Source organism: Amblyomma americanum, chromosome 3 (assembly GCF_052857255.1).
Source record: "Amblyomma americanum isolate KBUSLIRL-KWMA chromosome 3, ASM5285725v1, whole genome shotgun sequence".
Classification (NCBI taxonomy): domain Eukaryota; kingdom Metazoa; phylum Arthropoda; class Arachnida; order Ixodida; family Ixodidae; genus Amblyomma; species Amblyomma americanum.
In genome coordinates this window covers 162202660-162223292 of record NC_135499.1, presented here as the reverse complement: position 1 = coordinate 162223292, position 20633 = coordinate 162202660, and the positions used below count along the sequence as shown (strand labels likewise).

Below are 20633 nucleotides of genomic sequence, written 5' to 3'. Positions count from 1 at the left end.
TCGCGTTTGGGATCGGGTAGTAACGAAAAGATGGTAGAATCGTCCATGATGCAATGATGGACAACGACGTTGGCATACAAGAGCGATGAAAGGAAATTTGAGCAGCGGAGCACGTACTAGGCACCACGCTGTTCAAGATAATTGCATTTTTATCTGCTGGTCAGTGGCGGGTTGAAATCGCGGCATGCGCACGTATGATACGGCCTCAGAAGACCAACTGCTGGAAGGAGATTGAAGGCCATAAAACCGCGTATCTGTGACACTCGCCTGCTCCGACTTCCGAAATAACTACTCGGTAAACAGTAGACCGAACAGACAGACAAGCAAACTGCTATAGACAGTGCTAGCACCGCATGGCTGGATTCCAGCACGCTCCGCTGGATTCTGGACGCATGCTCCAGAAGTTACTAATCTTCAAAAGCAGAGAGGTGACATGAGGTTAAAAGTGTAGGAAGAAGTATTTAAAGAAAATGGCGAGTTTTAATAACAACTTACAACACAGTTAAACAAAAATAAAGGAAAAAAAAGCCGAGCACGGTGGAAACATCCATCACCCCGTTTCAAAGGGGGTGCTCCTACCATCCATCCATCCCTCCATGGAGGAAAAAAAAAGAACTGAGGAGGGAGCGCGACGCCAAGCAGCCAGCCTTCGCAAGCCAAGCGCTAGTGAAGCCGCTCCTTCTTCAGTTTTTTCGCTTTCCCAGTCAGTCCTTAGTATTTTGGTGTTGGTATGTTTTAGTGAGCACGTCTGTGCGGCCCGCGGCCCGGGCGTCTACAGCAAGGAGGTTGATCTACAGTCAGTCTGCCGCGTTAGTCCGAGCATGCACGCGCCCCGCGGGGCTAGATTAGAGAGCTTTAGTTTCACGTACGTACCGAGTTCACGTACGCTAACGTGGGAGGTCTACACAGCATACACGCATGCCGCTTCAAACCCCTTTAGTTACACATACGCGACAGATGCTGCGCGTTTTTCCTAGCGCCATCTACTGAGAGATGCAGACACTGCTGTAGCCACTCTATGACAAGACGAGTCAAAGCCAAGCCAGTCGAACTGCGTCAGAGCGCTGCTTCGTTAGGCTTAATAGCTGCGAAATTACCTTTATATCTGAAAAACAAAAGCTCTTTGCCGCTTGAAACCTTATGCGAGGGTAAGAATGGGCAAGTCGAAGGCGAATACAACAGTTTAGAACAAGATATTGCGTCGAGGGATTAGCGACGAAGCTGTTATCGCTGTGAAGCGGCAGGCAGGGCGCCGCCAAGTTTGTCAACGCTGATCGCTGGCGTGATCACGGGGGGACCAACTCTTCTTTTTTATGCGTTTTTACTTTTTACGTCTAGGCTTCAAGGCTCTCGCCGGATGCTACCTCATCACTTTTTTTTCCTCCATGCATCCATCCATCGTATTCATGCAGCGGCTTCTTTCACTTTTTAGCCTGACCTGCCGCGTGCACGCAGCGACTTTTTACACCGTTTAACCTGACCTGCCCGCGTGCGTGGTAACTAACGTGTTTGGGCGGGATGGATGCGGATGATTCAGTGAGTGCAGGGCCTTCTAAGGCTTCGCAGTCAACGAAACGGAAGCAAATATTCCTGAAAAAAAAGCTCCAAATTATTGAGCAAGTTGAAAAGGGGAAGAAGCAGTCGGACGTCGCAGAGGCTTTTGGTCTGTTGAAACAGACCATCCACACGATCGTGAAAAACAAGTTAAAACATTAAGTTGGGCTAGCTGGTAACGGCTTAAAGGAATCATATTCTTAGCGGTAAGAAACAGACACAACACCAAGCTAGCGGGTGTCCTGTGTGTGTGTAGCTTGGTGTTGTGTCTGTTTCTTACCGCTAAGAATATGATTCCTTTAAGGTGAAAAACAAGGATGCGATTCTGACAAAGCAGATGACCGGCGACCTGCAACCGAAGAGGTTCAGATTCTGCGAGGCTTCGTATCCGGACGTAGAAGAGTCACTGCTGGTATGGCTTCGTGACGCCCGTTCTCGAAACATACCTGTGAATGTTTTTCTGCTGTGGAAATGGGCGGAACAACTTGCCATCGTTTTAGACCACGAGCCCTTCAAATGCAGTGAAAGGTGGCTAAACCAGTTCAAATCGCGGCATGGAATCACCTTTAAGTGCATTTCTGGAGAGTCGGACAGCGTCGACGACAGTGTGGTGGCGGGCTGGAAAGACCATTCGCTGCCGGGTCTGCTTGCAGGCTACGCTCCGCGAGATATTTTCAACGCTGACGAAAGCGGACTTTTTTACAAACTGAGACAGGCAAAGATGCTCGCTTTCTCTGCAGCTGCATGTCACGGGGGGAAGCAGTCTAAAGAACGTGTGAGCATTCTTCTCTGCTGCAATATGGATGGGAGTGAGAAAGTAAAGCTCCCTGTCATAAGGAAGTCTAAAAGGCCCTTGTGTTTGTGCAAAGTGCACATTCCTGTAGAATGGGAGTCAAACAAAAGTGCCTGGATGACAAAGGACATCTTCAACAAATGGCTGCTGAACTTTGACAGCAAGACGAGGAAAGAGAAGAGGAATGTGCTACTGTTCCTCGACAACTGCTCGAGCCATATGCAAGTACCAGAGCTGCAGGCCACCAAAGTGTTATATTTTCCTCCCGGCACAACTTCAAAAGCACAGCCAATAGACCAGGGTGTTGTTCACTCTCTAAAGGCAAGATACCGCACTCGCCTTGCAGAGTGCCTGCTCTATGACATGCATCAGAAGAGGGAGTCTGTGATAGATTTGAAATTTGCTATACAGATAATTTCAGCACTGTGGAAGCAACTCGATGCAAATATTATAAAAAATTGTTTCCATAAAGCAGGATTTATGTTGGACAACAATGAGCCACCAGCACCTCTGGCAGAGGATCCAGACCAGCCAGATCCAGCACTATGGGCAGCTGTGCAAGAAGCATTCGGCACACAAGATTTTGCAGAATATGCGGGCGTGGATGCTCAATTGGTCAGCACGGAACAGCTGACTGACGACAAGATTGTTGCCCAAGTGAGGAAAGTGCCTGCTATTGACCAAGAGCAGGATGACGAAGAGGATGAAGGTGTCACTGTCCCTCGAAAGGTTACCACCTCCGAAGCACTCCAGCATATCCAAGGCCTGAAATCATACTTCCGAGCAAAACGCTGCACCTTAAGAAGTCAATCGCCTTGTGCTAATGGAGGCACAAATAGTGTCAAAAGCTGTTACTTATTCGGTTCAGCCAAAGTTGACGAACTTCTTTAAAAAGTGCTAAGTGATCAATAAAGCAGATGTTGTTGGCAGGCATTGCAAGTGTATTCTGTTTATAACAGACTCATGTGTGGTTATAGACCAAAGTCTGTTGTAACAATATTTGGATTCTGAAGACTTCTCTTACAACAGACCAAAACCCTGGGCACTATCGGGGTCTGTTATAATGAGATTATACTGTATAACGCAGCGGCACCCAAAAGCTACTGCGGCATCACATATGGTGACAACCTGCGCCTACGCGTACGAAAAGTCCATGAAAGCAGCCCGAATCACTTGTGTGTGAAGCGCCACATGGTAAAACGGATTCGAAGTCAATGTGGGCAATGCAGCCGACTGCCGTGTCCTTTGTTCCGTGCAGCAGCGCAGCTTGCAGCCCCGTCAAAACAAAACCAAAACTGTAACTTCAGTGCCTAGATATTACTGCTGGCACGCTACCAATAAGCTGCAAGTCATTGTGAGCAAAATAAGTAAGAAGTCACTTTTTTTTTTTACTCATTTATTTCCGAAAAACTTCGTTAAATTGGGCTTACTGGCAATTTGTTTCATTATATCGAGTTATTGAACACGATTGTTTCATTATATCGAGTTACTGAACACAATGAACCCTATGGGCACTTGCCAGGGAATCAAAATTTCTTCGTTAGATCGGGAACTTCGTAAAATCGGGTTTTGTTAAATCGAGTTTTATTTGTACTAGGAAGACAATGCTGTGCGTGGTGTGGCCGACGCGGACAATCTATCATGTGCAGCACATTTCACAGCACCGCCCGCCAACGGAGAACAGCTTGGTGTGACTGTGAAGAGGCAGCACGTTGGTACGTGTGGGCACGTGGCGCCGCAGACAGACCTCCCCTCCACTAGCCAAACTATCGCCGCTCCTGCAGTGGTGATGGACTACAGCACATACGGCGCGCCTGCCCGCACCACCACTCTGGCACCATCTACGAGCGAGCAACGGTACTCTCGTTCATGATGCGGCTCAACCCACACATGGGTGCTCAAGAGCTGCGCTCTAAAATTTATTCTACACAATTTTTTCGATACATAAATTGAGGCTCCTCCTTTTGATGAGTAACTGGCCCTACATAGTAATTGCAAGTGGGCTAAACGGAAAAGATCCTGTGCCCTGTGTTAGCTTGATGCAACAATGACAAACTCTCTGTTTCTTTACTGTCTTCCCTCTATAAGTGCACCCTAGCTGAGATGAGTAGAACATGCTTTTGCCGCTAGCACTTACCTGGATCAAGCTGACGAGGCTCTCATAGCTGCAGTTAGGATCATCACTGACAGCATCGACGACCAACTTTACAAGGCCCATCTTGCGGTGCAGAGGCCTTATAATGTCAGCATAGGTATTGTGCACACTGGAGATGTAATAGTCAGCTGAATCTGCAAAGGCAAAAATGACCACGTGGTCCACTTTCTTGCCGAGTACAGCCACAACAGTGAGCACAGCAAGACCTCAACTGTACTGATGTGCTTCTTGCATGAGCTCATTGTTCATTTCATCTTTCACAGAGGCTGCCTGTGCAAGTGAACAAGAATTGAAAAAACCTAATTTTTAAATGATTTTATGCAACAATGTGGCTGTAAGTTAAATGCAACTATGAGCAGCTAAAGCTACCTGCAAATTAAGAAGACACTAGTGACTGAGATATGTGTCCCTTGTAACCAAAAACCACCTAATGGCAACACCTAAACAAACTGATGTTGAATTCCAATGGCAGATCCGGATCAAGTTTTTCTGCTCTGTTGGGAGCAATCGTATTCCAATGGCAAAATGGGAGTGCGGGTTGTCCGTTCCAATGGCAGATCGCGATCAGACGACGATCCCGGATCGCTCCGTGGAGCAGCGATATTTGCTCCCCCGAAATCGGCAGGTTTGACCCGAACCCCGCGCGACGTTTTACTTTCCCGCGCCTGCTTCCGGTCATGACCGGCTGCATCCTTCCTGTCGTCGCTATACGCGGTGATCCGGGCAATGTACAAGCAGTATTTTTGACTTTTTTTTAAAAATTAAATTCTCCCAAATGTAATTATTTTTCGTTTTGTTTGCGTCCGCACAAGTTAAAACAAAAAATTTTCTTAACAGGATGTCAATTCCATCTCGGTCAATTCTTTGTGACCGCTTTTTAGACCAAAATTGTAGACATGTTTGAACCTCCCGCGCTTTCTGACGTCAGACGACGTGTACTCTCTAAGCCTAGCAGCTCTGTAAATAAGGAAGCAATCTGAAAATGTGGCGCATTTCATCACTAGAATTTTGTGGTGCGGTGCATCATCACACAAAGCGAAAGCTTCGTACGCCTTTTGTTTGCCGTGAACGTGAGAGAGAGTGGCGACAAGGACGAATCGCTGGTGAAGCGAGAGGCCGCGCTTCGATGGGCGCCGCCATGTTGCCTGAACTTGGAGCTATTCTTGCGCTGAAGTGCACCCGCGGGAGCGCATGCATTCCATTGGTAAAATGAGAGGGAGTGATCTCCGCCTGAACTACGCGCTACGTTTGTGATCCGGCGGAGCGCTCTCGATCTGCCATTGGAATTCTACATGAGACTAGATACAAGCTTTACTGCATTGCTTCAGCTGTACTGATGCGCTTCTTGCATGCTTGCATGCACTTCTCTTGATGTATACATCCTTACACACCTCACTAGTGAAAGCTGTAGATTAGAACATGTACTAGCAAGGAGAACAAAAAATGAAAACAACCTAATTTTTAAATCATTTAATGAAGAAAGTTGTCAGTTAATTACAAACTGATATGTGTGTCCCCTGTGAATAGAAACTACAGGAAAACCTCATTAATTCAAAGTCACTGAGACCGCAAAAAATATTAAAATTAACCAATCACAGTAAAAGATGGAACGAAGACAAAAATTTCGTTGCAGGAACAGGCTAAATGTGTTGGGCAAACTGTGCGATTACCATATACTGAAATGTAAAAGTAGGCCCCCCAAACCACAGACCCCCCCCCTCCAAAAGCTGACTCCAAATGCAAGTCGACGCACACACCCCCTTCCCCCTCACGCACTGTTCTGCCACCGCACTTTGTTTTGTAGTTTCCCGTGGGATGGAATCGCGGCATGCGCACAAATCAAAGCAAGGAATGAATGTCTAATGATGTGATCACAAGGATGAAGACATGGAGATCAAGAGCTAAGAAATGGCACCCCATCCTGTATTCCATACTGGAGTGCGGCCTGACTTACTACAGTGGCAAACCGAATTGCAAACAGTCTTGTGGTTTCAGGCTTCCAGCGTGATGCACGCCTCTGAGGTTATCGGAAGTTCATTCTCGCGCTACCGATCGCTCGTCCGAGGAAGCGACCGCCAGCGTGAACGAAACAAGCAAACGGAATGCAATTCGAATTTTCAATAGCGAAACCGATGTGCATATGAATTAACTTTTTTTGATCTTAAGAAACGAAACAGTGCAACTAAAACTAAGGACAAGAAAAAGAGATACACGGACACGCGCTGACTTACGACTGTTTTAATCGGAAAACCACATACAGTCAAGCCCACATATAACGGCCCCACTTAAGACAAACTTTCGCTTATAACGAATGAGACCTGTGCGACCATCAAAATATACAGTGTTTCAATGGCACAAAATCACACTTATAACGAACGTCTAAGCGCTGCTGATTGGTTACAGCAAACGGACGGCGTAAACCCAGCACCGCGATGCGAGATAACTTGCCTCCGACCCCTTTGTGCGCCCGGCGCGCGGCACGTTTTCCTGAGACTCATCGCAGGCCAACTGCCCGCCCCGTTTCACGCCACTCTCAAGCAAGCTACCCTTCCCCGCCGACGCGCCTTCTAACATCGCCCTCCCGCCCTCCTCGCAACTTTGCTCCCCTCTCCTCACTCTCTTGCAACTCCGTGCGTGGCCTCCGCGATAAACCACACCGCCGCCGGTGCCGATCGCGGAGGCCATGCTCCATGACACAGGCCTTTCGTGGGAGCCATGAGGTGGCTGCACTGATGCTCACGGATGCCCCTCATTGGTCTCTCCGCTTGCGCTGTGAGTCTGTATCTTTAGCTTGATTGGCTTGATTGCCACCTGTGCACGTTGCACGTCTACCCCCATCGCGCGCTTTTGTCACTCTTTGTTGCAGTGCAGATGTTTCGATAGCTTCGTTCAAATCTTGGGCCCTGGTTGTAATTTGGGATGGCATACGGGAACACCATGCCCATTTCCATTGTGTTCAGAGGTAGAGATGATGAAAGCGGCCTGGGTGGAGGTGACGGCCACTGGCGAGCGGAACAGCTTCTGCAAGGCCAGCATCGTCAACACAATGTCTGATGCCAAGCCTGATGCTTCGGAAGATGACCAGCCCGGTGGCGATTTGTGGCAGCACGTCGTCAACTCCGACATGTGGGGGGTCATGACATTGGTTGGAATGATTTTATTTCTGTCGATGACGACACCGACACCGTGGAACCTTGCACGGACGAGGGCATCATTTTTGAAGTGCGGGACGACAGTGACGCGGAAGAATCAAATGAGGATGAAACTTCGGAGCCAGCACCCATAAGTGCGCCTGTAGCAATGAGCTACATAGAAATCCTCAGACAGCTTATCTATGCCAAGGGCCTCGGCGATAGCACACTTCTGCTTTAAATAAACTGGAAACCTCCCTCATCGGATCTGCGCAGCAGAAACAGACGTCCATCACGGACATTTTCGCAAAAAAAAAATTTTGTGTTTTGACAAGCAACTGTCTTTAAAGCTGTGGTCCACTTACTACGAACTTCGGTATATAACAAACGGACGCCGCGTGATGCTCATGTTCGTTAAAAGCGGTCTCGACTGTAATATCTCTAATCACTGTGTCACATCCTCACATAATCATCACAAACTTACTAACCTAAAAAGAAAGGAAAATAACAATTGCTGTATCTTAAGCACCTACAGGCCCCCACCCTGTTCCAACAGCCATATCTCACGCTTAGACAGGGCCATCGAAGTGCTGCTCCCACACGAGTCACTTTCTGTGAAGATGTGATAAACCTCTACAACTTCCCGTACTAGTTGCTCTTTATGACGATACAGCACAACAGTGTTGCCAAAGTACGAAGTGCACAGGCAAGATTTGCAATGTGCAGCCAACTTTGACGAACAAGAGCCTCCCAAAGAATTAGCGTGTTTCAACAGGCGTTCATTGAGGCACCTGCCTGTTTGGCCCACATAGAAATGGCCACACGAGAACGGAATCCTGTACACCACTCCAACTCTGCACTGCACAAATTGAGTGCCGTGATGAACTCCACACCCTTCTGTGGCGTTACCATTTTCTTTCTTGCGTTTCACTGACGCCAAAACCTTGCTCAATTTATTTGTTGCAGAAAACAGAACCTTGCCACCAAACTTCTCCGCTATCTTCCATCTGTGGGATAGCCGATGAACATATGGAACCACTGCTCCTTTGTTCTTACTGCCAGTGCCATCTTCCGCTCCTATTTTTTCTTTCTTTGTTTTCATTTTCAGCAGTTGCCTGTTGCACGTAGACACTAGTACATTTTTCCGGAAACCTGCCGCTCTGCAACGAGACCATTGTGCGTCAAAACTTGAACCAACTTCACGCAAGCATGACTTCCTAATAGCCGCTCCCAGGCACGCCATGGCGATCCCGTTCTTGACCAGCTTGGAATGATTGGAGTCAAAATCAAGAAGTGGCTTTTGCGTTCTTGGTGCGTAGTGCCAACATACATGGTTTCTTTGAAACTTGAAGTTCAAATTCAAAAACTGCGCTGTTTCGTTCCTTAAGATGCAATACCAACTCGCCCGCTATGCCATATTGCTTTTCTTGATGCCTGAAGCCCTATGCATCCTGCCATAAATGGACACCGGCAAGGGGCACTTACTACCAGCAACTTGTCCAAACCAATTTGGGGCCGACCCCCCAATATCACATGGTTGTTTTTCGAAAACAAGTTTACTTACACACGACGGTACTAAAGTAATCAAATTAGAGATGACAGTAACCTAACCTAACCTCTAACCCCAACACACCACTAAAAAAAAAAACAGTGCAGGCCGGCGTTGGGCGTAGTCAAACCATCACAGGACAAATACAGGCGCGTGTTTCGGTGGTCCGCAAGGCATACCATAGACTGGTTCTTGTGCATATCAAAAATCAAACATCAGCATCGCTCTGCGGCGCCGCCTCACGGCTCCGAGGGGCCTTCACTTTATCTGTTTGTGGCAAAATCTGGATCGGGGATTCCTGCCTAGTACCCCAGATCTTCATTAATCGGGCTGGTGCAGGCTGCACCTTCGAATTAACCGGTCAAATTTGCAGTATAGATTACAGGGCAGCAGAAGTATTAAATAAAAGTAAGCTTGTATTACTTAAGTAAGTAAGCTTGTAAATTAGTCGACCCACAGTGGTGAGGGTAATCACTTTTTCAAAATTTTAACAGCTGATATGGCTATAACTAACGGCCGGTTACAAATCTAATTGCAACCAGGTGTAGCGGCAGCAACATGCGTGCGTACATGTATGTAATCCATCAAGGTGCCGTAATCTTATTTTGATAAATCACAAGTAGATATCACAAGGAAACCCAAGCTGCTAGATTTGTTACTCATATAAGATACAAATATTAGAAACAACCAGTATTATTCCTGGTAAAAAGTTCATCCATCCATGACCAACATACAATCAAACAGAACAAAGAAAGAAAAAACTTTACCAGTGCTGATGCCAGTCACAAGCTTCTGTCCACTTCCATATCCTGATAGCCACCAAGATCTTATTGGCCCAATATCCTTGCATTCAATGCCTGCAAAATACAAGTATTCTCAAATTCTCGCCACAAATAATGGCCAAATAGACATGTACAAGACCAGCAGAACCCTCTCAGCATTTTCAAACATGTCCAAAACTGCAGTAGACAGGAACTAAGACCAAGTTAAGCCAAGATTTTAAATAAACAGCCATGCAATTCAGATCAGCTGGTCTCCTAAGCGTGGGATGTCTTTTTTTTTTTTTATCAGCACAAATTAAATGAATATAAACAAAAAAGTTCCACAATCCTGACTAAAACAAAAGACATATATGTAGCTCCATTATGAGCCATTATGAACTACGCTAGTTCCACTTAAGCGTGCTGGCTCAGAGAGGCCAGAGTGAAACTACATGTTGTCACAATGTGAACTGAAGCGCATCACTGACGGGCTCCTTAACCATCTCGTTAGATTTGTAGGTTAAATAATAATTCCAACAGAATGCTGTAGAATATTCTTCAGCTCCACTACATGACCACCTCTCTTCAAATAACACCAAACATCAGAAACCCTATATATTTTTTTTCATGCATGCTTATGCAAAGTTTATTGTATGCTCCTAAGATAGCAAAAAAATTACCTTAAAACAAAAAAAAAGCGATATTGAGAAAGTAAATTGTAAGAAAAAGTACTAAGAAGGCTGTTTGGTTGTCAGCATAGTACGAAAAAATTCAGAGCAGTTCCTGCGTATTAGACGATCTCGTGCTTTTTACAAACAGTGGGACATCAAGTGACATCTTGAGCGGGCCGAAAATCAGGATTGGGTGGCCAACGCGCTTTCCAGTCAGGTCTCTCTGCAAAGCGCAACAACCTGCAGCTCTCTGATGATAAAGAGTTTTTTGCCTAGAATTGCGAGTCAGCGTTACTTAGAGAAGTATTGCCATCCAAGGATGTGAACGTGATGATTCCAGTCGGATTTGTTCAGAATGATGGTAGAATTAACAAGAGCTCCTAACCTAACAGTATGGTAGGCACAGACAAAGCACACTCTGCAGACCCTGTCAGAGCTTTCTGGCTGCCACCTTGCTCTTTGCATGGCTTGCAAGCACACTTTTTGCAGTTCCCATTGTTCAAAAAGCAGAAGAAACTGAGGTCATTGCTTTTCTGCGTGTTAACAGTGCATTCCACCACAAAACAACTCGACAACATTGAGAAAACTACAATTAACTTTCGCAAACAAGAACTAATCCACCACACCACGCAGCAAGCAGCCAATTTTTTTAATCATCAGACTACGCCAGTCGCATGTGCATCAATACATCATCTACTGAACTGTACCTGCTGAACTAAGCAGGAACAGCTCAGCTGAATGGCTGAAAATAAGTCACACTCACCTCGCCCTTCCTTCGACATAGGTGAGACCCGAGCGGACAAGAAAAACTTTCTCCTGTCAAGCCTTTCAAGCCCGGGTCCATCAAGGGCAACAAGGTGGTTACTGCTGTCATAAATCCTGGAATGACAAAGCCACAAAGGTAATGATGGCTACACAGTTCATATTTCGCGCTTCCCGTTAGCCATTAAACGCACATGACTTTGTTTCCTGCTCATGTGCTGCAGAATTATCTGGCAGACAGAACAAATACAGTCGAACCATGATATTGTCACGACCTGAGGAGCTGTGCAGGTAGACGTCGGGGGGAACAGAAGGCTAGGCGCTTTAATCAGACAGCCAGGGTCCAAAGCACAGAGCCAGAGCGCCTCGGGAGCCAACCAACACTTCGTCATCGTCTTTGACTAAGCGTGGAGGCCGCGCGGCGCGTTCGGCACGTGGCAATATAACACAGATATTGCAAATTACTGACTGTACAGAATACTTCCCAAGTAATTTCAGCAAATACAAGGATTTTTTACTTTATATACCAAATGCGGTTGGCCATAGAACGGATATACAAACCCCCCACTGCCAAGTCACACACACTCAGATGGCAGGTGGCAGGCTTTGCTGCATTCCACAAGTGATTAATGGTGATGCGGCAAGTATTCGTGCCAAGCTCGCACTTCATCTCGCACCAGTGCTCTTACCTCACACCTGCCAATAACACAATGCATGATACAGCGGAGAGACAGACTGGTAGCCAGGCGGTTGGCGCGTGCTACTCGCACCTGTTGACAGCACCCGGAAAGCAGCGCATGGATGGTTGTAGGCGTGCAGTAGTAGACATCCTAGCGGGAGCTTAATCTGCTAGTTGCGTGCTAATTGTGCTGTGCAGCGAAGCCAACCTAACTGGCGCACGGTTTTTCGCAGCTTCTGAAATTACCTCAAGTGTCTTTGCAACAGCACTAGAACTCGAAGAAAGGTCTTCCTTTTCTTTTGTAAAGGCCACTCGAGTCACCACCCCTTCCCAAACTAAACTGCACTGCTTTTACATGCATTCTTGAGATCTTATGTTATGAATTTTGAGTAAATTGAACTATTTCCTACCTGCCTGCTATAGTTAGGTTCAACTGCATAATGAGTGAAAACTTTGTCAGCTGTTCTTGTTATGAGCAGACTGTTTATATCACTGGGTAGTGGTGAACTGTCTGCTCTTCATTTTCACTTGAGCTCATGAAGTGGCACATGTGGTGTGGCTCCAATGTTGCAATACACCAGCACACATACATTTGAGTATCCTGTGGCATTTCATAAATATGCATCACAGAGAACAGATCCACTGAGGCATAATCAGCAGCTCTCACTTAACAGCAATAATGAAATACACACAAAAACTCAAATGGTTCTCCCATCCAAATGTACCCCAATCTTCTTGTTTGCAATAATAAAACAAGAACATAGCAAACATGGACATCCTTCAGTGGAATTCAATTGTAAGTACAGCCGAGTCCACTTACAACAACTGCAGTTATAACAAATTTTCGCTTACTACGAAAAAGGGCCGTGCTACCACCAAAACATGTAATGCAAAAATGCCATTGCGTCCTAGTTAAAATTAACAACTGTGGCCGCACTACTCGGCTACAGTGAATGAGGAGAATGGCCAGACTTGACCGTGTAATAAAAAAACTCTCGCTTGTATATTGCCACAAGTCTTTGTACTGTTCACAATAAAGCCGCTGGCACGCGGCTTCATCATTTGCCTGTGATGCGGGATGCGACAGAGTTATTACGAATGATTGCAGCCACGCGCAACTGCTCCCACTCTGCTGCAGTTGCTTTAGCTCCTTGTCTCAGTGATTCCTCGAGGCTTTGATTTGAGACCAGCTGAGAGCAGCAGGGATTCTGTTCGACAACTGCCAAGAACGACCGTTGCTATCGACGCTGCCGAGCGGTTCAGTTCATTGTGGGTGCGAGTCGACCCAATCAAAAAGTTTCGGAAGCTTTTTCGCTGTCTTCCTGACTGTCATCACCACTACGAGACAATATAACACCCATGACTCTTGGAAAAAACATGGTGATCCCCCAGAAAAGGTGGCATCAAAAATGCTTTTAACCGCTGGCCAGGCCCATGCTGATGGGCCACAAGGTCAATCGGTGTGGGTGTGTGCGCTGGCTGGGCAAAGCGTGTGAAGTGAAAGAAGAAGAATGGCGGGCATGAGACGGGGCAGCATTTCATGATGCTAGGTTTTTTGGCGCAAGGGTATCTAAGGCCAAAGAGCACCAAACACATGGTTTTTTGTCGGCTCAGGCTAAAATATGGCACATGTTAAAATCAACAGCGGGTGTACAGGGCCTAAGTGTAATGAGTATGTGCATGATTATAGTGTGTCAAGAGGGTGTATAAGTCTGGTGGAATGGCCTAAAGTGGTGTACAGCATCTGAAAATTGTGGTAAGACTCGTTACAAATAAAAGACGAAGCCAGGCAGCCTGAACCACGATTCTTGCTTCAGCAAAAAGGGCGAGGCGAATGGCAGCTACGGCTAAGCTCAGCATTCTCCTCAGCAATGAGGAGGGGCTGAGGTTACTTGGAATAAAAGATCTCTTGTAAAAGCCTACGTGAGTTAATTTAAATACCCTATCCAATGAAAACATGCAGCCATAGCCTAAAAAAAAAGATGGGTGCATTGGTATTTTAAATGTGTATAGTTCTGGGAAGTGCCGTCGTCTTTCCATCTCCAATATCGGGCATATGATTAATATGTTACCAACTGAGGTGTGGGCTCCACATCTTGTGCACTGTGGTGTTGGTGTACTCCTTAATAAAAAGATATGAGTGTATGATGTATGTATGTATGTATGTCCTATCCTCAGTCTGCAGAGAGCAACTTCTTTGAATTATTTTGTTTTCCTGTGGCATACCTTCCAATCCTTGGTTCTATTGTGTGCAGTTTTTTTTCTGGTTCTTCGTCCCAATCCTGCTACCGCACTTTGCAGAGTGCAGTCCTAACATGTGGCTTGAGGTCCTGGTATGGAAGTTGGTTTACATCGATACGATTCAGTTCGGCAGCTGATGCACCAAGCCTATCCGCTTCCTCATTTCCATCAATGCCACAGTGACCTGGTAACCAGCATATTGTAACTTCAACGTTCAATTTGAGTGCAGACATCAGACATTTCAGGAGGGAATTCATTGCAGGGTTTTTGTAGGGTTTCCCAAAGGACAGGGCCATAACCACACTTAAGGAATCTGAGTAAATAACAGGGGTTGGGATTTTCCTTTGGAGGATGGATTTAACAGCCAACAGGATACCATGACATTCTGCAGTAAACATGCTACTGTGTTCATTCATTGTTTTTGTTTCGGAAAATTGACAGCTATTAACTGCACATGAAACAGAGGAAGTCATGGAGGCATCAGTGTAAAACTCTGCGCTGATACTTTGCTTTAGGGACATGAAGTGCTGTTTTATGCCAAATGGCGACCCATGCTTGCCAACCTCACGAAAAGATGTGTCACAGTCAACTGGATGCACTTCCCAGGGAGCAATTATTTCTTTAGAAGTCACCACAATATTGGAGACTGGTACGTTCATGTCTTGGACAAGTGTGGCGACTCTAATGGGTAAAGGTGAGGTTCAGACGGTCGGTTTGAAAACAGCAGTGTACTGGTTGGGTTTTGCAATAGCGCGTTGCATAGGTGGTCAGCATGAGATAGTACCTTCGTAGCGTATGCTATACTTGTGAACTACCGCCGTCGTTCAAGTGACCATCAGTCCGCCTCAACGTACAAACTGACAATCAGGCTTGTACGGAAAGCACCAGTAGCCAACCACAGAGCCAGGTGGTACACTGCGTCGAGCATTTTTAAGGTGCTTTTTCGTGCTGACTTGTACACTACTGGGCTGTAGTTTAAGTTATAGAACTGCACTATGTAGAAGACTCAGCAGGCAGTCTCGATCTGTACACCAAGTCTGGTGGGACAGGATTTTTAGAAGGTTCATTGATATCATGCATTTAAGACTTAACTGCTGAATGTGTGTGATGAATGCAAGCTTTTTGTCGACTGTAACGCCAAGAAATTTGTGCTCTTTTTGGACAGCAATACTCTGCCCGCTAAGTGTGATGTCAGGTTTAGGTCTAATACCACATTGTTCTGTGAAGAGTACACTGACTGTCTTTTCTGAATACAGTATGTTGGGCGAGTTGATTTTTAACTTCCACATCTACAGTGCTAAAGACGGGAGAGAAGGAACACACACACAAGTCACACAACACAGTGCTCTGTTGTGTAACTTGTGCGAGTCCCTTCTGTCCCGTCTTTAGTGCTGTAGATAAGTGTCTTTTCTGAGTTGAGTTTAATCCATTTTCGTCTTCCCACTTTGCTACTTTGTTTACTCCTAGCTGAATTTTCCGCTCACAGATGGACAAATTGCATGACTTGTAACTTGTGTGTGCCTCATCAACATTAACATAGTAGGATATTGGTCTAGGCAGAATGCTCTCTAATGAATTCATTTTGACTATGAAAAGAGAGCAGCTAAGAACACTACCTTGAGGGACACCATTCTCGTGTAAAAATTGCTTAGATAATGAGCTCCCCACATAGACCTTGAATGTTTGTTCAGACAGATAACTCTGAATGGTGGTCAGCTTATTCCCCGAGATCCCGAAGACGAACGAACAGGTAATGGATGATGCCACAGCGCCATGTGGTATCGTATGCTTTCTCTAGATCAAAGACAACAGATAAACAGTGCTGTTTATGAACAAAAGCATCCCTTACATAAGATTCAAAGGCAATGAGCTGGTCAGTGGCTGACTGGTTAGCCCTAAATCCAATGGGGCAGCATTTAAAGCGAAATTACAGGATGCGGTCAGTGATCAACTAATGGCCCAGATCTGAGGTGGCTGAGTACCTGCAGTAACACGGTATGTCTTGTCGGCTGAGCTGGTCACATGGAGCACGTCGCCTGACGAATTGGATCTCCCCATGTGTGTTACTGCCATGTGCAGGCAGTGCGCAGAGAGTACACAGTACAATCTGTGCATACATGCACTGTTTCAGCTTCATCGCTACATTCTTACAACTTTTTCCAGGATTAGAGATGAGAAGGCCGACCTAAACCAGTTGCCATCTGCACTTAAACCATGATTAGTTTTACTTCATTTCTAAAGCAGCTCACCGGCAGTAGGGTTTTGGCAAAGAGCACGCAACCATGCTGGAAAGCTTGGAAAATCCTGCGATAGGGTCAGCTTTGAAAAAGACGTGCTTAATGAACTGTAGGTTATAAATGCCAATTTTGTATTTTTGGCTGTAATGCGGGAAGCCCAGTTATTACAAACTTCGGATACAACAAAAAATATCCATGCAACCTCATGCTCGTTGTAAATGGGCTTGACTCTACAAGAAACTGATTTACAAAAGCTTTCCAATGCACAACTTTCAGCAAACACTGATTCATGGTGCAGCAAAAAATTGTGGCACTGTGCTAGGGCTGTGAATGCAACCACCCTCCCCGAAGTGAGCAGCTTTCCATAAAAGAAGCATACTGGCTCCAATTTCCCCCAATTTTTTTCAAAAACCGAATTGGTGAATAGGGCTACCCCTCACAACCACCCCCTCCTACAGCTGCCCATAAATTTGCCCATACATTTGGCCCCAATGACCACTGCCGTTCATGCTGGCTTGCCAGCACAAAGAGCACTACTTTTTGGCTCCTATCAATCTGCCACAACAAAGTGATCAAGAGGGCAAGGCCTTCCTCATATCTGTCAACCCTAGTACGTTCGCACAGCTATGCAGAACCCTGACCTGTGAAGCCTCACAATTGCAAGGTGAGGCTGCAGAACCCTGACCTGTGAAGCCTCACAGAGTGGCAGGAAGGTGAGGCTACTTCACCACTAGCAGCAATCCTGGTTAAGTTATCACTATTCCAACTACAAAATGATGCCTATGTAAAGAACTGTAAAGACAACTTACCTTTTTGTCATCCTTACAAGCCTCCAACAATATATTTTACTAGCGTTCCATGACCAACCAATCACATGCCATCTCAGATTCAGGTGCACACCTCAGGCAATTCAGAATGACCATAGCGCCAGTTACGTCCTTCCGCTGATATCGCACAATGTCAAGACACACCAAAGCAAAGGCAAAAGGCCAGCAGGTTTCTCAAAGCCAACTGACGACACCATCCTAGCAGATCAAGTTGATCCCACTCAGTCCCTTCCTAATTCAACGCCAGGTAATACGAAAACTGTGGCAACCAACGTCCTCACCAATTATGCTGTGCCAAAAGCATTGAATAATGGTATGGTAGCTAGGCTTATAAGCACTTTCATCAAGAATATCTTATCATGGTATGGTTCCTCAGAAGTTCTTGAGACAGAGAATGAAATGATATTTAAGGTTGAGCTTATGCAAGCTATTCTGCAGTACAGCCAAACAAGCCACCACAGGACAGCTGCCTAGCATCTGTCGACCAACAGCCTCGTGAAGTGCTTAAGACCACCACAGGCATGCTCACAATGTCCGCTCACACGGGGCCAAAGACATGGGATGCCACCCTTCTGGATCGTGCAATTTTTGCCCACATTACTGCAAAGCACAAGACAGCCCTAATCCCACCTTTCAGGCTTGCCCACAGCAAAGAATCTCAAAACCCTGATGCTACATGTCACTCTTCCCCCAAGGAGACTAACCTTAGCATTGCTCCACAACTCCAGGATGCACAAGAAACCCGACAGCTAAGCCTATTTGCATATCACAGATCAGCAACAGACTGTGCGCAACGATACTTCATTTGAAGACTGAGTGAAAAGCCTGTGCACAGTATTTTGGATTACTTGACGCGTACACCTACAAGCTGCCCATGTGATCTATCTACATCCTTATTATGAGAGTTATTTGTGAGTTAGTGACCTCAAAAGTTTAGTACCTCTTCTTCAGCTACTTTACGTTAACTTCTTAAATTTAAGAATTTAGCCTTTTTTGGGAGCAGCTAACGATAATGAGTTTTATTTTTCTTTACAATTTTCACTTGTGTTGTGGTAGAACACACTTACATAGCTCTTTTTTTATGTGTGAGAATGGGAGTTTCCTTATGCATATCTGTGCAGCTCATCTGGTTTGCTCACAAAAGACTGCAATCATCCAAAAATGGCTCTTCAATGTTGAGACTGGCTTCAGCGATACATAAGGGTTGCCTGCAGGTGTTTAAATAGAGCACAATGCAGAGTTCAAGCTGCTCTGATCCTGATAATTCCGACGTCGTTTGTATGCCACTTTTGCGCCCGATTTCCTTGTTTTGTCTTGTGGGTATACGTTTTCCAAAAAAACTTACGTTGCTTTTGAGGTCCTATTGCTTGCATTCCTACCCGCTTGCCTGCCTTCCAGTAATCACTGCTATGTGACAATATCTTTTCGCTCAGTACACAAAGTTGGTCTTCCAGTTGCATTAGGCATTTCGTCAAACTAACTGCCAAAATTAACAATGTAACACTGGCATGTAACTAGAAAAACTACACAGAGAGAAACACGTATAGTTTGGCACATCCACTCCCCTTGTGACCTGTGGTCACTTTTTAGACAAGCACTGCACCTTATCCTTGGAAGCAACATGAGTGGGAAAAAAAAAAATAAACTACTGAACGCAACAACATACAGACAAAATCAGTGTAAAAGCAACTTAAGAAGTGTATGCGCAAGCAACTTTCCAAGTGTGGATGGCACACAGCACTGTGTCCTAAGGCAAGACTGCCTTGCCTGATGTTGAACATTCTTCACAATAGTGCGAAGTATACTCACTGGGCATCAAATGCTCTGTAGTCAGGCTTCTCTCCACTTTCCCAGATGAACTCAGGCTGCTGCATCATGTGCTCTTCTGTGGCCTAACACAGATTGACAAAGAACTTTCACTGCTCCAGGTATATTATGCTAATAACATATTTTTCAATAAGGTAGCTTGTTAACAACATACAGATTCAGCCAGAGACAGAATCTATACAAAAGCCGAGCTTGTACACAAGTCAAAGCATGTAGAGCATGTGATCATGATCATCTAGGTAAAATATCATGCCTCTGTGAAAAATATTCATGCACTTTTTAGAAGCAAAACTTTTTCCTCAGCCATTCCCGGAAATGTCAATCAGTTTCAATCCTGTGTGTTTTTATTCTACTTTGTATGACTTTCATTGAAAACAAAAATGGTCAACACAACTATTATACCGTATTTACTCGAATCTAGGCCGACCCCGATTCTAAGCCGACCCCTTATAGTCCGAAGCCAAAAAAATATATATATATATATTATCTTGAATGTAGGCCGAACAAAAAAGCGAGGACAGCGTTCACAAAATGCAAACAGTATTTATTGAATCTGAACGTGCAGAGCTCATTCAACGTCGTCGTCACTGCTAGACTCGTCACTTTGTTCCTTGTCACTGTCACCTTCAAACAGTACACTATCTTCGGTACCGTCAAGCGCATTAGATATGCTGCACTTTTTAAAGGCACGCATGATCAAAGTGCCTGCGATGTCGTCCCACGCTGAAGCTACCCAGCCCGCCAGCTGCGATAGCGATGCACATTTGATGCGGCCCGTTGCCGTTAGCGAGTGGTCTTCGTCAGTCAACCAGTCTGTGTAATATTTCCGCAGACTATCTTTGAAAGGTTTGTTGATGCAGACATCAAGTGGCTGCAACTGGCCCGTCATGCCGCCCGGTATTACAGCCAGAGCGAGGTCCGCGTTCGCTTGGGCGAGCGCAGCCTTCACGTTGTCGGTCAAGTGCTCACAGTAAGAGTCGACGACAAGGAGCAAGTTCTTTGTCAAAAGGGTTCCTGGACGCCGTCGCCACACAATCTTAATCCACTCTTCCATCATCGCACCCGTCATCCACCCGTTCTCATTTGCCCGCACAATGACATTTCTTGGGAAAGTTTCTCGAGCAGGCAGTGTCTTCCTTTTAAATATCATATAAGGAGGGAGTTTATGTCCATCAGCTGTGCAGCACAGCATCACAGTTGCGCGCTGCGTCTCGTAGCCCGCAGAGCACACCTTCACCTCCTTGGCACCCTTTTCATTCACGGTGTACGCCACTGGCATATCAAAATATGCAGCCATCTGGTAGGCGCTGCCGATTTGCCCAACGTTCTTAAACAGTTTCAGTTTCGCAGCTCCGCTCGGGAGGTGGCTAAAGCGGCGGTCGCGGAAACTAGTGGCGCTGCAGTCCAGCTTTTCTACATCGTCTGCTGTCACGGGAGTTTCACTCG

The 20633-nt window shown here is 45.8% G+C and overlaps 1 pseudogene across 1 annotated transcript in view; it reads right to left on the bottom strand.

Annotated features, from left to right (window-relative positions):
* LOC144124227 (DNA (cytosine-5)-methyltransferase PliMCI-like) overlaps positions 1 to 20633 on the bottom strand; it is a 145038-nt pseudogene that overhangs the window by 83011 nt on the left and 41394 nt on the right. Inside the window, exons 8-11 of the transcript XR_013313149.1 lie at positions 19170 to 19252; positions 11378 to 11493; positions 9950 to 10039; positions 4485 to 4636 (exon numbers count right to left, since the gene is read on the bottom strand). The product of XR_013313149.1 is annotated as a DNA (cytosine-5)-methyltransferase PliMCI-like (transcript). The remainder of the gene's footprint in view (positions 1 to 4484; positions 4637 to 9949; positions 10040 to 11377; positions 11494 to 19169; positions 19253 to 20633) is intronic.